Genomic DNA, 13,288 nt, shown 5'->3' with positions numbered 1-13,288 from the left:
AGAGTTGCTTTAGTTTCCTTTCTGTTGCTGTGATAAAACATACTGACCAAAAGCAACTTGTGGGAGGAAAGTGTTTATTTGGCTTACACTTCTAGGTCACAATCCATCACCTGGGAAGTCAAGACGGGAACCCAGAAGCAAGAATCATGGAGGAATATTGCTTGCTGGCTCACTCAGGCTCATACTCAACCAGCTTCTTTATACAGCCCAGGACTACTTGCCCAAGGAATGATACCATCCACAGTGGACTGGGCCCTTTATATCAATTAACAACCAAGAAAATCTCCCACAGGCATGCTCATAGACTAGTTGATTATGACAAATACTCCATGAAGACTTTTTTAGTGATTCTAGTCTGTCAAGTTGACAGATAATTAGGATAGCCTTTCTCTCCTCGAATCTACACTTTAAGCCATCATCTATTATTATGTGCCAAAGATCTTATGTTCATAGTATAATATAAAATGCAGTTAAACTTAAAAGTCCATTGACCTTTAAACATTTCAATGCTTGAAAAGTTTAAGGTCTCTGGGGCTGAGAGATGGCTGAGTGTTTAAGAATACTTGTTACTTTTGCAGAGGAAGTAGGACCAGTACTCAGCATCCAGAAGGTGACTCATGACTATCTGTAACTCCAGTTCTAGGGGACCCAATACCCTCTTCTGACCTCAGTGGGCACCAGGCATGCACTCAGTATATAGACATACATGTAGGCAAAGCACTTAAAAAAAATCTTAAAAAGTCCAAGGTTTCTTAAAAAGTCTGGTCTCTTAACTGTGGATATCTGTAAAATGAAAAAAACAGGTTAAATACTTTTTATTCCCGAAGAACCATGGTGTATGAACACTCAAGCAGAACCAAGATCAAGATTTTATAGTTCAATGTGTGGCATCTATCAAGAGATAACTTGTGACCTTTTTGGCACACAAGGCTTTGGGCAGCCACACCTCCCCAGCTCTGCTATCTTCGGAACACACCCTTTGCTTTGTGTGTTTAGCCTGCTACACTCCACAGTTGCTGCTGTTCTTGGTGGACATCAAATAAAATAGTCCTGGCATCTCCAATATCCTGGGGTCTCCACTGAAACAGACTGCAGGGACTCTGACCCTGTCCCATGGTACCAGACCTCAGCTGTTTTCATCACTTCCTTAATCTTGCATCTTTCATGCCTTTGAAACAGTACCTTGTGGGTGACTTTTACACATTGTTCAGTTCAGCTTCTAGCTTGAGATGTAGCCTTGGCCTTCTTAGACGTTAACTTCTAAGTGTTGATTTGGAGGAAATACGTTCAAAGGCCCCAAAGAACAACACCTCAGTGGTGCTGATCTCTTATTTATCACAGCTGATCTTCCATCATTAGTTTGACCAATAACCACAGATTTGTCAATTCAGAATTTGACACAGATGGTGCCTGTAGAGTATTTGAAACCTCACAAGCCGGGCCTCCACTGTGTGTGTTACTCTCAGTATTAATCTCCAAGCTCCCACAGCAACAGCTCATTAAGCTATGAATAATCATTGGTTTTTTTGTTGTTGTTTTGCTGTTTGTTTATTCCAGACAGGGTTTCTCTGTATTGCTTTTTTTTTTTTTTTTTTTTTTTTTTTTTTTTTTTTTTAAGGCTGTCCTGGATCTCACTCTGTAGACCAGGATGGCCTCAAACTCACAGAGATTCACCTGCCTCTGCCTCCTGAGTGCTGGGATTAAAGGCGTGCGCCACCAATACCCAGCTACTCATTGGAGTTTGCAGCTCAAAGTTCCAAAACCTTCCATGATCTGCCAACAAAATAGTCCAAAGGCATAAAAAACCACATGGTCAGGTCCATCATAGCAACATACCACTTAAGTCCCAGGATTAGTTTCTGTTCTAGTATCTTTTTTTTTTTTTTTTTTTGTTTTGTTTTGTTTTGTTTTTGTTTTTTCAAGACAGGGATTCTCTGTGGTTTTGGAGGTCTAGTGTCTTTTCTATTTAATGTGATAAAAAACATATTTTCCAAAAGTGATTTAGAGAAGGAAAGGGTTAATTTGACTTCCACTTCCAGGCCACAATCCATCACTTGGGGTGGATTTTTACCTGTGGCTCCAGACCTGTGTAGACAAACATCTGCTAGTCTAAGAATGTGTTGTAGAAATGAGTATGCCTTTGAAGGGCATCACATCTAGCAGAGTTCTTTCTGGCTGGTTAGGGACACCTAAAAGTCGTCTAGAGGGAGACAAAGGTAGGGGCTTGAGGCAAGTCTTATCCCTTGCTTTGTGTGTGGCCAGCAAGACTGTTTCTTCCCCTTGAGTGAAGGGAAAACAGAATAGAGAAGGATGTAATAATCAAAGCATCAACAATAATGGGACTTCTGTGCCCCACATGTTCCCAGAACTTGGCCCTCACATGACCCCACAAAGCGGGTGCGGGAGCTAGAGGGGCTCTTCCTGACTATGAGACCTCATGCCATTGACTCCCAGATAGGGACATGTTGGGCTGGGTACTGTGTCCTCTCAGTTGCAGCATCCTGAGCCAACAGGCTAATGGGCTGGTGGGATGACGGTGAACTACAGGGGACCACACAGGGCTGGTGTCCACTCTGGGTGGGACCCTCCTATCTTGGGTCCAGATACTAAGCCAGGGGCTTATCTCGCAGTTTATGTGCAGGTGCTCTCTGTCCTGATCGTGTTTGTTGCAGGGATCTTCATCGGCGCCATCATTTACAGGTGGGTCTTCTTAGTTCTTCCATGTGGGAGAAAGGGTGTGGGGCAGACATGTGATTCCTGTTGCTAGTCCTCTCTCAGCCTGCCTCCCTCACCTACCTGCTGCTGCTCTTAATGATAAAAGTGACTCCCCAGCGTTCAGTGGGTGTTTGAGACCCCAAGAGCAGCACTGAGCTCACAGGCTCTGTCAGCCTCTGCAGCCACAGGTCCTGGGACGTCTTCTGCTGAAGCACTCAGAGATAGCACCTGGGACATCCCATGACTCATGGGAAGGGCTAAATGGGCTCTCCATTGTCCTTAAGCCCTGTTGTTGTGACAAAAATACCTAACACTACTAACCTAAAGGAGGGAGGGTTCGTTTTGGCTTACAGCTTGAGGGACGGGGCTGCCAACAGTTGGTTTTTACCACCCCCACCCCCCTGATAAATCTAATCTTGAAGTTCTATCAGATGTGCCCTTTGGCTTTGTCCTTTTTAGTGATTATAGATCCTAACAAGTTGATCATATTAACCACCACAAGCCCCACATGATGCTCTAAACCCTGGGCTGGGTCAGTCTGTGTAACGTGTGGGATGTCATTATTTGGGTGTGTCAGAGAGACACCCTTTCCATCATCGTCCCACACAGCTGGGTTCTGTCTGTGGGGCAGGGCTGATGTTGAGTTCAGCATCCACCTCTGGTTTCCCTGCTACTCTGGAGACTCTGTCCTGTGATTGGCACAGAGCCATGGAGAGGATTTACATACCTCACCTAGCAACCAACCCAGCTTTTCAGACAGGCTAACACAGTCTGTCTATAGCACAAGGTGTACTTTCTTCCTGGGTTTTGCCTTAGAGAGACTGAACTGAGACAGTGGAGCAGAGCATGTGGGCCTCACCGCTGAGCCTGTGTACAGGGTGGGAGGAGGAGCTTCTATTTCTAGCTGCTTGGCTGTGACCAAGGCTTTCTTCCCCAGGATAATACTGGAGAGTAGAAGAGAGCGGGAGATCTTGGTGGACTCCACACTGTCATCCAGGACCATCAAGGAGCATAAGAGATCTGTTTCAGAACCAGAGTCGATCAAACTTACCCTTCCAAGTTCCTCCAGGGAGACTGATGAGAGCGATATAGATGGTAGGATCCTGTGGGCCAAGTCCATCTCTGCCCTTGGGGTGTTGCACTCTTTACATTTGCTCAGTATCTTTGATGGCCCCCAACAATAATGACAAACACTGTTTTAGGCTGGGCTGGATTTCAGTGTAGCTAACTGTGGAGGGCCAGGGTTGGCATGTGTCAGTGCATGTCCTAGGGACAGTCCGGTAATACTTGCAGGTTTATCAAGGTCCTTCCTTGGGGCCACTGCAAGGGTGAGTGTGGCTGCTTCTGTTGAGGTAACGGCTGAAGAGGGAGGGACAGGAAGTAGTTCACTGCCCGCTCCTGTTCATGGGAGGCAGAGTCATGTGCTTGTCAGTGACTCTCAGGAGACTTGTCCCTTTTCCTGGGCCAGGTTAGAGAAAAGGATGTCTCAAACACTGCATCTTGTTGTGGAACGTGGGATAGAAAGGTCTGTCTTGCCTGATATCCGTCCCCATGGACATGGGTTCATGGAAGTCCCCAGGGAAGGTGAGACCAGAGGGCATCTGCTAGTCTGTGTACCCGAGACCGCCTGCAGGACATCTTTTCCTTGGTGCCTTCTGTCTTGAGACACGGGCTATGAAGACCTTCTACTAAGGCTTCAGTCCCCATGATGTCTTGGGAAACAAGGGTGGAACAGGCTACTCACCACTGGCTTCTGGGAAAATGCCTGCCATTTGTTTACTCCAAGCCCTTGATAAAATGTCCCAAAGGTGCCGAATGTCCCATTGGAGAAACACTCAGGTTTCCTCCCTGTTATCTAGCTTCTGTGACACTCTTAGAGCACGAAGAAACAGAAGATTAGTATGCGTAAGGAGGCAGAGCTGTGAATACGTCAGTGACATGTCCCCAGTGAATGCGTGTGATGGAGTGACCACCTGTGAGAAAAAAAAAATAAAGGTATTTGAGTGTTGCTTCTTGCTCTCGGCTGCCCCATTCCTGGCCATGCTACATCTTTTTTTTAAAAAGAATTATTTTATTAGTTCAAATTAGGAACAAGCTTGCTTCAGATATCAATCCCTTCTCCCTCTCCCTCCCCTTCCCCCCAACATCCCACCTGCCTCTAGCCATCCCCCCTCCACTCCCCAGGCAGGGTAAGGCCCTCAAAAGGGGCTCCCCAAAGTCTACCACATCATCCTGGGCCAGGCCTAGGCCCTTCCTGCCATGCTACATCTTAGGAGAAGGAGCGTGCCTTTGGGTGCAGGCAGGAGCCAGAGTTTGGTTTCCACAGCTCTGCCTGTTACTAACACTGAGACCACTAGACAAGGACTTTTGTGCTAGCACAGATGGGCCATATAGTCCCCTTTGCAGAAGACAGGGTGGGGTTGCCACACAGATTCAGGGAGTCTGTGACAACCAGTGAAGCTTTCTAAGGATCTGAGGGCTCTTCCGGGGAGGAGATAATCTTGTCACTGATGCTCCATCCATTTATAGCCATTCCACCCAAAGGTACGCAGTCTTCTCTCATGCCTACCTGTGATGAGAACTTCCTTAGGCTTCACAACCAGGGCCCAGAATGGGGGCACAGAGCGCCCATTGAATGCTTTTATGGGGTGGCTGGCCGGGAAGCCCTTCATCTTGGGCACTGGGTTCTTCCCCTTGGAACTGAGTAGCATCTATGAAGTTAGGGCCTTGGGCTCTGAACAGATGCACACAAGGCAGACTGACCAAACTCAGGGTTCCTGGAAGGTCACTTTGAGAAGTCAGGATGAAAACCCCTGGAGGCCCTCAGGTGTCTCTTGGCTGTGGGTGTGGAAGCTGCCCCCATTCCCTAGAGGCTTCTGTGGGGACTGAGGCAGAGAGGTTCTGCTGGCCCATCAGTTCTTACTGGTACCCAGTTGCTCTTGTCTCTCGGGTGTTCAGCATACCTTTGGAAAGGGACATGTATTCTAGGCCTTGCCTATAGCCAGCTCCCTGTTATCCCAGACTCTCTTTTATCACAAGGATGAACATGAACAGGTGCATCAAGGATGTGTCACAGTCCAGCGACTGCCATGAGTGAAGGTGACAGGTTGGACTTGGGTGGAAGCTGAAGGCCTTGCCTAGATGTTAGTATGCCTTTGGAGGCTTGTGACATGGGAAGCTGTTTCCTTTGGTCAAGGAGCAGTGTGGCACCCTCCCTGGTAGAATGGTTGTTGGAAGAGGTTTCCAAATCTTTCTATAGTTTCCACAGAAGAACACTTGAAACCTCAAGCTGTGGCTTACAGTGTACCTACATAATAACATCTAAGGGGCTGCCCCGCCATCATGAGGTACCAGTCACAAGTCCCCTTTGTGGTGACCCCTCTCTGCTAGAGCATCGCTTACACCCAGGTCACCTGTGTAGTTCTTAGTTGGAATCGTCAAGGAGCTGACCTGCACAAATGTATGGACACTGCTCAAAGATGTACCTGTCTGTCATCTGGGGCCTTATCACCCAGGAAATGTCTGTTATGTGGTGAATGTAGAACAGGGCCTTCCCAATTCAGGTCCCAGAAGACCCACTGCCCTGTCTATAGCACTCCGGGGACCAGTATACTGAGGATGGAGGGGTAGGGCTAAGGGGCCAGGGAACAGTCTTTCTGGGGACCGTGGGGGGTGCCAAACTTAGCTCACATGGGAGGGTGGTCAGTAGGGGGCTGTGTGAAGGATGGGCTGCTGTGGTATGATGAATGGCTTTTCCTTGAGTGACCTGTGCCCTGCCAGTGGGAGGGGGTGAATTCCACCTTCTCCAGAGTGTCTAGGAGTATGGCAGGTGTGGTCTCCACCCACAGTAAGTCAGTTAGAACTACTGAGATGGCTGAGGCCCTGGGTAGGAGTCAGGGCACCCGGTTCTCAATGCCAGCGAACAGGGTGTGATAGCTAACACTGTTAGTTTGATGGGGTTTGGAATGACTGAAAATCTAAGCCCCTGGACACATCTGTGATGTTGTCTGTAGGTTAGGTCAACTAAAGCAGGAAGACCCTCTCTGAATTTGGGCATCATTCCACAGGCTGGGGACAGTCCTGATAATAAAAGGAGAAAGCTTCCTGACTGTGGAGGCAATGTGACCAGTTGCCCCAAGCTCCTGCTGCTGTGACCTCCCACTAAGATGGACTGCACCCTCAAACTAGGAGCCAAAGCAAGCCCTTTTGTCCTTAGGTTGCTTTTCTAGGGTATTTGGTCCTAGTGACAAGATAACTTATATACACATAGGAACTGTTTGCTCACCTGGAAGGTAGATCGTGCATGCTGCAGCTGTGGACCAGGTCAGGGGTCTTCTCATACAGTAACCATCAGCCTGAGTTGACTGGGTTGATGCAGCCTCCTTGAGGTGTGGAGAGATTCCAGTCTTTGCTCTTCAGATGGGATGAAAGCAGATGTGAATGGGTGGATGGGTCCATTTGGTCAGCTAAAAGTCACCAGAATGCAAGGCTGGGTGAGGATTCCTTACCTGCTGTCTCTGGGCTGTGGCAATGGACTTGGGTTTGACTGGACCCTAACAGGCTGTTCTGGGTATGAGACCTTTAAGACTTGACTGGAATTCAATCTTCAGGACTCCCAAGTTCCCATCTTGCCACAGCCCACCTTGGGAAAGCTGTGCCTCTGTCACCATGACTACATATGGGATACATCCTCTTGGTGGTTTTTCTGACCTGTGAATGTTGGTCTGACAGAAGGGGACAGATTCTGCATTTTCTCATGTTGCCATTGGTTGTAGGTCACCTGGGAAAGGTGGAACTTAACATCATCAGCCCTTTGGGCAATATGGCTTCTATTCTTTGAGGGCAGATCTCAGACAAGGTGGCCAGTGTGACTTGTCTTGTGCTGTGAGGGTGGCTCATCAGACCTGCCCAAGGGGCCTCAGGGAACCGTGCTGGTGGCAACAACTGCTGCTACTTAGTGTGTTCCAGGATGGCCTCCCATCTCCCCACCTCTGTGGCCCTGTGCCTGTGACTTGCTGGGAGGTCAGTCAGGGAGGAGTGTGTAGTGCATCTTTCCGGGACACTGGGTACCGGGGTAAGGCTGTTGAAGGCCTTTCAATGGCTTTTTCTACTACAGCTGCTTCACCTCCTGAGTTCAGGACTGCTGAGGTTATTCAGCCAGGAGATGAGTGACCTAGAGTGAGATAAACGTAAAATCAAGACTGTCACTAGACCATGATGTACGAGATTGAAGTCGAGCTGTAGTCTGTAAGGTTAAGATACCTTTATTCAGATAAACACCAGCCAAACGCAAGCCAGAGTGTGCCCAGAGGCAGCAGGCTAGGGAGGCCAGAGAGCTCCCACGTGTCTGCCACCCCCTTAAGAACTCCCCACGAGTCATCCTGAGCCTCCCCTGACCACACCCTGGCAGGCATAGTCAATCACACCTGTACCTAGCTCCAAGGAGTCGGGGCCACAGTGTCTCCCTACAATTCCCCTTTTAGTCTAAAAGAGGATTAAAACTTAATAGTGTAAAGTATCCAAAATTAACGATCATAAAGGTGAAATACAAGAAGATATAATAATCTGCTATTGTACATCCTAACTATGTCTATTCCAGCTAAGCCCTAAAGTCATGTGAAAAGGGTGTCCAATTTGAACACCTCCTTCCAATCCCAACTCTAAACAATAAGAAAGTTATTCCTAACTACACTTACAGTACCCTAATAGACAATAATGGGGAATGGGGGCATCACATCTTCCAAGTTACTTCCTGCTGAAATGGGACGATGGTACCCTCAGGTGTCCTGTGGGAAGGAAATGTTAGTATAGTGAAAGTCTCTAATGGGTTATCTCTAGTCCATGTTAGATGGGATTTGCTTGATTGAAGATCTAGGTTGAAATCCTCAAGTTGATTGAAGCCAGTTCTCAAAGCTCTGGTCGGAGTGTCATTTGAAACGGAGTAAGTTGGATCCAGTGCAATTGAAGAGGTACGGCCCAATTCCTTTTCCGGAGCATCCAGGGGTTGTTGTCAGGCTGTATGGGACTCAAATATAAGTGTTAGCAGAGAAATGTTTGCTTGGATATATATGTATGATGGGAAAGGCAACCATGGGAAAATGACAGCTATGAGAGGGTGTAGGCCTTGAAAGAAAGAGCCAAGAAAAGACAAAAGATAGTCCTCAAAGTCTTCATTTATTCTGTATTATATCAATTGGCTTCTTGATATATTACAGAAACTCTAGAATTTAGTTAAACAACATGCTTGGATTTTAGGAGGAAAGCCAAATCTAACTCTAAATCCAGCATTGATTTAATTGAATAGGGACTAGAAAATAAAGAGAAATAAAGTTATTTGAGAGACAGCTGTAAAGTTTACCATATGGCACGTCCCTTTTGTTTGATGGTTATAGGTACCTTCTTTTCTTTAAGTATTTACCCATGCAGTGTCCTTTGACTTCCGGAGGTAGGGTTTCCTGTGAGGATAAAAACAAAGCACTTCCCATTCCTTTGGGAGGCTTTCATTTAGTTTATGAGATATACCTCAGTAAATACCTGTCGGTCATCCTTATCAAGAGGGTTGTCTTTTTCAACTCGAATCTTGATCAATTTTGATGGTATCCAAAGTTTTTCTTCTCCTGTGGAAACAAATGTAAAACCCCCAGCCCAACGTAACACATGTCCAGGCTTCCATACTGAGGTCAGCACATCTTTGAAGTACACTGGTTGATTCAGTTCAGCAGTGGTATGGGGCAGCAGGGCAGTGTGACCTCCAAGGGGCACACTCAGGACAGACCTAGGATGGTGAACTCAATGTTAAGTCACATGACTGTGGGAGGCATAGAACTTCCTGTAAGACAAGGTCAATTTCTAGAGTCATGTGAGGTGAAGGGACAGGGACTTTCTGCCCTTATCTGTAGTTTCTGCCCTTATCTGAAGATACCTGTGGGGGTGTCATATATGTGCATGTGCCTGTGCCCGTGTGTGTGTGTGTGTGTGTGTGTGTGTGTGTGTGTGTGTGTGTGTGTGTGACAGAGAGAGGGGGAAGCAGCGGGGGGAAGAGAATAACATTCTTAGGGCCTTCCAACTTTTGTTTGAAACATGGTCTGTCATTGGCTTGGGAGTTTGCTGACCACAGAGAGCTCAAGAATCCACATCTCTGCCTTCTATTTTGCCATCAGGACTCTCAGGCATGTGCCACCATGCCAACTTTTTAAATACGAATTTCAGTGGTCTGAGCTTAAGTCCTCATGCTTTTGGGGCAATCATTTTATCTGCCAAGCCATGTCTCCAACACCCCTAAAAGAAGACTTCTGATATATATTTTAAAAAGGACAAAAAATGATTTTCTAAAAAGCCAGGCAGGCCAAGCCTAGATTTTAAAGTTTGCAGAGGTGCACGCATGCATGCACGCGTGTGTGTGTGTGTGTGTGTGTGTGTGTGTGTGTGTGTGTGTGTGTGTGATATCAGTCTTCAGAGCAGACAAAGTGCAGGTTCCTATGTGAACAGTCTGAGGAACACTGTTGTGCTGTAACTAGTATAGGTTGCTCTATGGTTCTGTCCAGGGAAGTCACACACACACACACACACACACACACACACACACACACACACACACACACACACACACACACAGTTGGCACATGCCTTTTGTGTTCCCAGAGTGGTGTTCTCTGCCTACATGATCCTTTATTTTCTTTAATCAACAGTGAGATCTTCAGGAAGACACTGGTTCCTCTAGTACTTCGGACTCCTTAATTAGACTGCATCTTTCCTTTTGTGTTTTCTTTTCAGGGTGATCCAATTTTGAACAAAAAAGAGCTTTGCACATTTGCAACTCTTGCGCCAATTACATTCATGCTATCTCTTTTCCATATCGATGAAGCTGATAAAAATAGAAAAATTTAAGAGTCTTGTATCAAAGACGAGAGACCCCCTGTGCAAAATCCTTTTGTTCTGTGCCCTTTCTTCACTGTGTACTTATTAACACAGAAGGAATCCAAATCTTCCCCAAGGACTGAAGAATCATATCTCCTTTTCCAAGCTGGGTTTACCTCCTTCCGTATCCTCTCTCTGCTGATGGCTGGATACTTACACCCTTACTGGGTTGTGCTCTGTTTTCACCAGGTTCGTGATGAAAGTGGCAAACTCTATGGGATGCTTGGGACATCTTTCCTACCCCCCCATCTCATTTCTCACCCCATCCCCACTCCATATCCAACCTCATGCCCTGCTCCACGCCCACCTCATTCTTACCCCCTACCTTCCAACTCCTCTCAGCTGGATCCCTAGTGAAACCATCCCTCTTCATCCTTTAGGGACATTTGCTAATGAGCTTGTAGCTCCTTACTTGACCTGTTTGCAAAATGGTTTCTGGGAAACTCAAACCCCTGGAAATAAGCAGACCCATGTAAAGACATTGACTTAGGGATTTTACAGATGCTGTTAGCTATTGCGTGGGAATCAAGATTCGCTAGACTCAGTACAGGTTAAATGAGTGCACTTACACAAGAAACAGATGACTGCCGCAGGTTCCCGCACCAAGGATGCCGACCCTGCCACCCAGATGCCCTCCTCGCCCGAGCAGCAAGCAAGAGAGAGAGAGCACAGGTCCCAACCCCAGACCTAATCCTACTCTTGGTCATGGTCACTCCATGACCACGCCCAAACAGGCATGGTCACTACAGGTGCAGGGGTGGTGGTGAATATCTCACTATAATTCCCCTTTTAGTCTAAAGAAAAAGGTTTGGGCTTGATACAGAACTATATACAAAGATAGCAAATATCAAGTATGCTCTAGGAGAAGGAAATATAAGAACATACACATTTAAGACCTGTTGCCTGTGAAGCAACATAGAGCAAAAGGCAAGAACTACAGTTAGCCTTGCACCACAAGGTCATGGCAAAGCATTTGTTTATCATTTTTGTTTATCACCCAAATCAGTATGGTAATTACCTTTTTCGTTGAGGTAGCCAAAATACCGGGCTGAAGCAGGTTAAGGTGGTGAGGTACATTTGTCTTGGCACCCATTTTAACCGTTCAGTCCATCATGGCAGCAGAGGTACAGTGGCCAAGATGGCAGCAGTTGGTAGCTGCAAATTAGGCTTCAGGAGCAGAGAGCTCAAGCCAGAAGTGAGGCTGGATGGTAACTCTCAAAGGTTTCCCTCTAGTGACTCACCTCTGCCAGCCTCACTTCCGGATGCTGCAATTCCAGGGCCCCTGAAAGCAGCCTGGTGAGGAACAAGTCATGTGACTTAACATTGAGTTCATCATTCTAAGTCTGCCTGAGTGTGCCCCTTGGAGGTCACACTGCCCTGCTGCCCCATACCACTGAATCAACCAGTGTACTTCAAAGATGTACTGACCTCAGTATGGAAGCCTGGACATGTGTTAAGTCCTGCTGCATTACAAACTGTCCTAAGCCTGTGCACCAAAGGCACACCTGGGACTGAGTTCTCATTGTCTCCCTCTTCACTCTTACAGACATTTGCTGGTGGGCACACAGTTTCTTTTTCTTTTCTCTTCTTTTCTTTCCTTTCTCTCCCTCCCTTCCTTTCTTTTCAGACAGGGTTTCACCATGTAGCCCTGGCTGTCCTAGAACTCAATCTGTAGACCAGACTGGCCTCTGAATTTATAGATCCGCCTGTCTCTGTCTCCTGAGTTCTGGGATTAAAGGCATGTACTGCACCATCCAGCTAGCATGTTTGACCTGAGAATAACTCAAGGTTCTATATTCTGTCTCCTAAAGGTGATCTCCAAATCACATACATCCCCTGTCTCACAAAACAGGGCTTGTGTATGACTCCCATGCTGCCTTGGTGGAGCAGGCCAGGCTGACGTTAATTATTCTGGTCATGTCCATAATCACTCTGGGATAAACTATTGAGCCTGTTAATGGGTTCTGGCAAGCACAGGCACAGGTGTGTGTTGTGTGCCACATATACACGCTCTGAGTGTGTTTTGTACAGTCCAAAGAATGACTATAATAGTTGTTCTTTTGGTTATGAATAAGTGAGTTTATGAAGTATATAGCAAGCCAAATAAGAAATAGTGACAGACAGACAAGTAGCAAACATCATCAAATCAGGTGCTTAAAATATCCATCAGAAATCAACTGGGGAAGACTGTTGAGGCAACCAGCTGGAGTTCTGGGTAGTCCTGGGCACAGCAGAGGTCTCCCTGAATGAGGCTTCTGAGCAGAAGAACAAACGGCAACAGAGCAGATGCTACCATGTTGAACACTCACAACACGGAGCAGAAACCAGCGGGGATTTTGAGGCAGTCAGCTGAGTTCGTGACGGACCTTTATCTCCATGTCTGAGCTTCTTGTGGCTGCAGTTCTTGCTCCCCTTCCCTGCTGCAGACAGTCATAAGATGAACATGCTAACCTCAGTTGGAGTGGTTGGCCTCCCAGCTCTGCTCAAGGTATACTGTTCTCTTCCTTCCCTGTCAGAGTTCCGGGGCTGGCATATCTCTTGTTGCAGGGCCTTGAAAGACACTGAAACCAGCATGCTTGAATTAGAAATTAGAGGTGAAGGATTGCAACCCTTCTTCCAGAGCTGTCTTTTCAGTGAATTCAAACAGCTCATAACC

Source organism: Cricetulus griseus (assembly GCF_003668045.3).
Source record: "Cricetulus griseus strain 17A/GY chromosome 1 unlocalized genomic scaffold, alternate assembly CriGri-PICRH-1.0 chr1_1, whole genome shotgun sequence".
NCBI classification, from domain to species: Eukaryota; Metazoa; Chordata; class Mammalia; order Rodentia; family Cricetidae; genus Cricetulus; species Cricetulus griseus.
The sequence above is the reverse complement of the archived record's forward strand: the minus strand, read 5'-3'. Positions refer to the sequence as shown.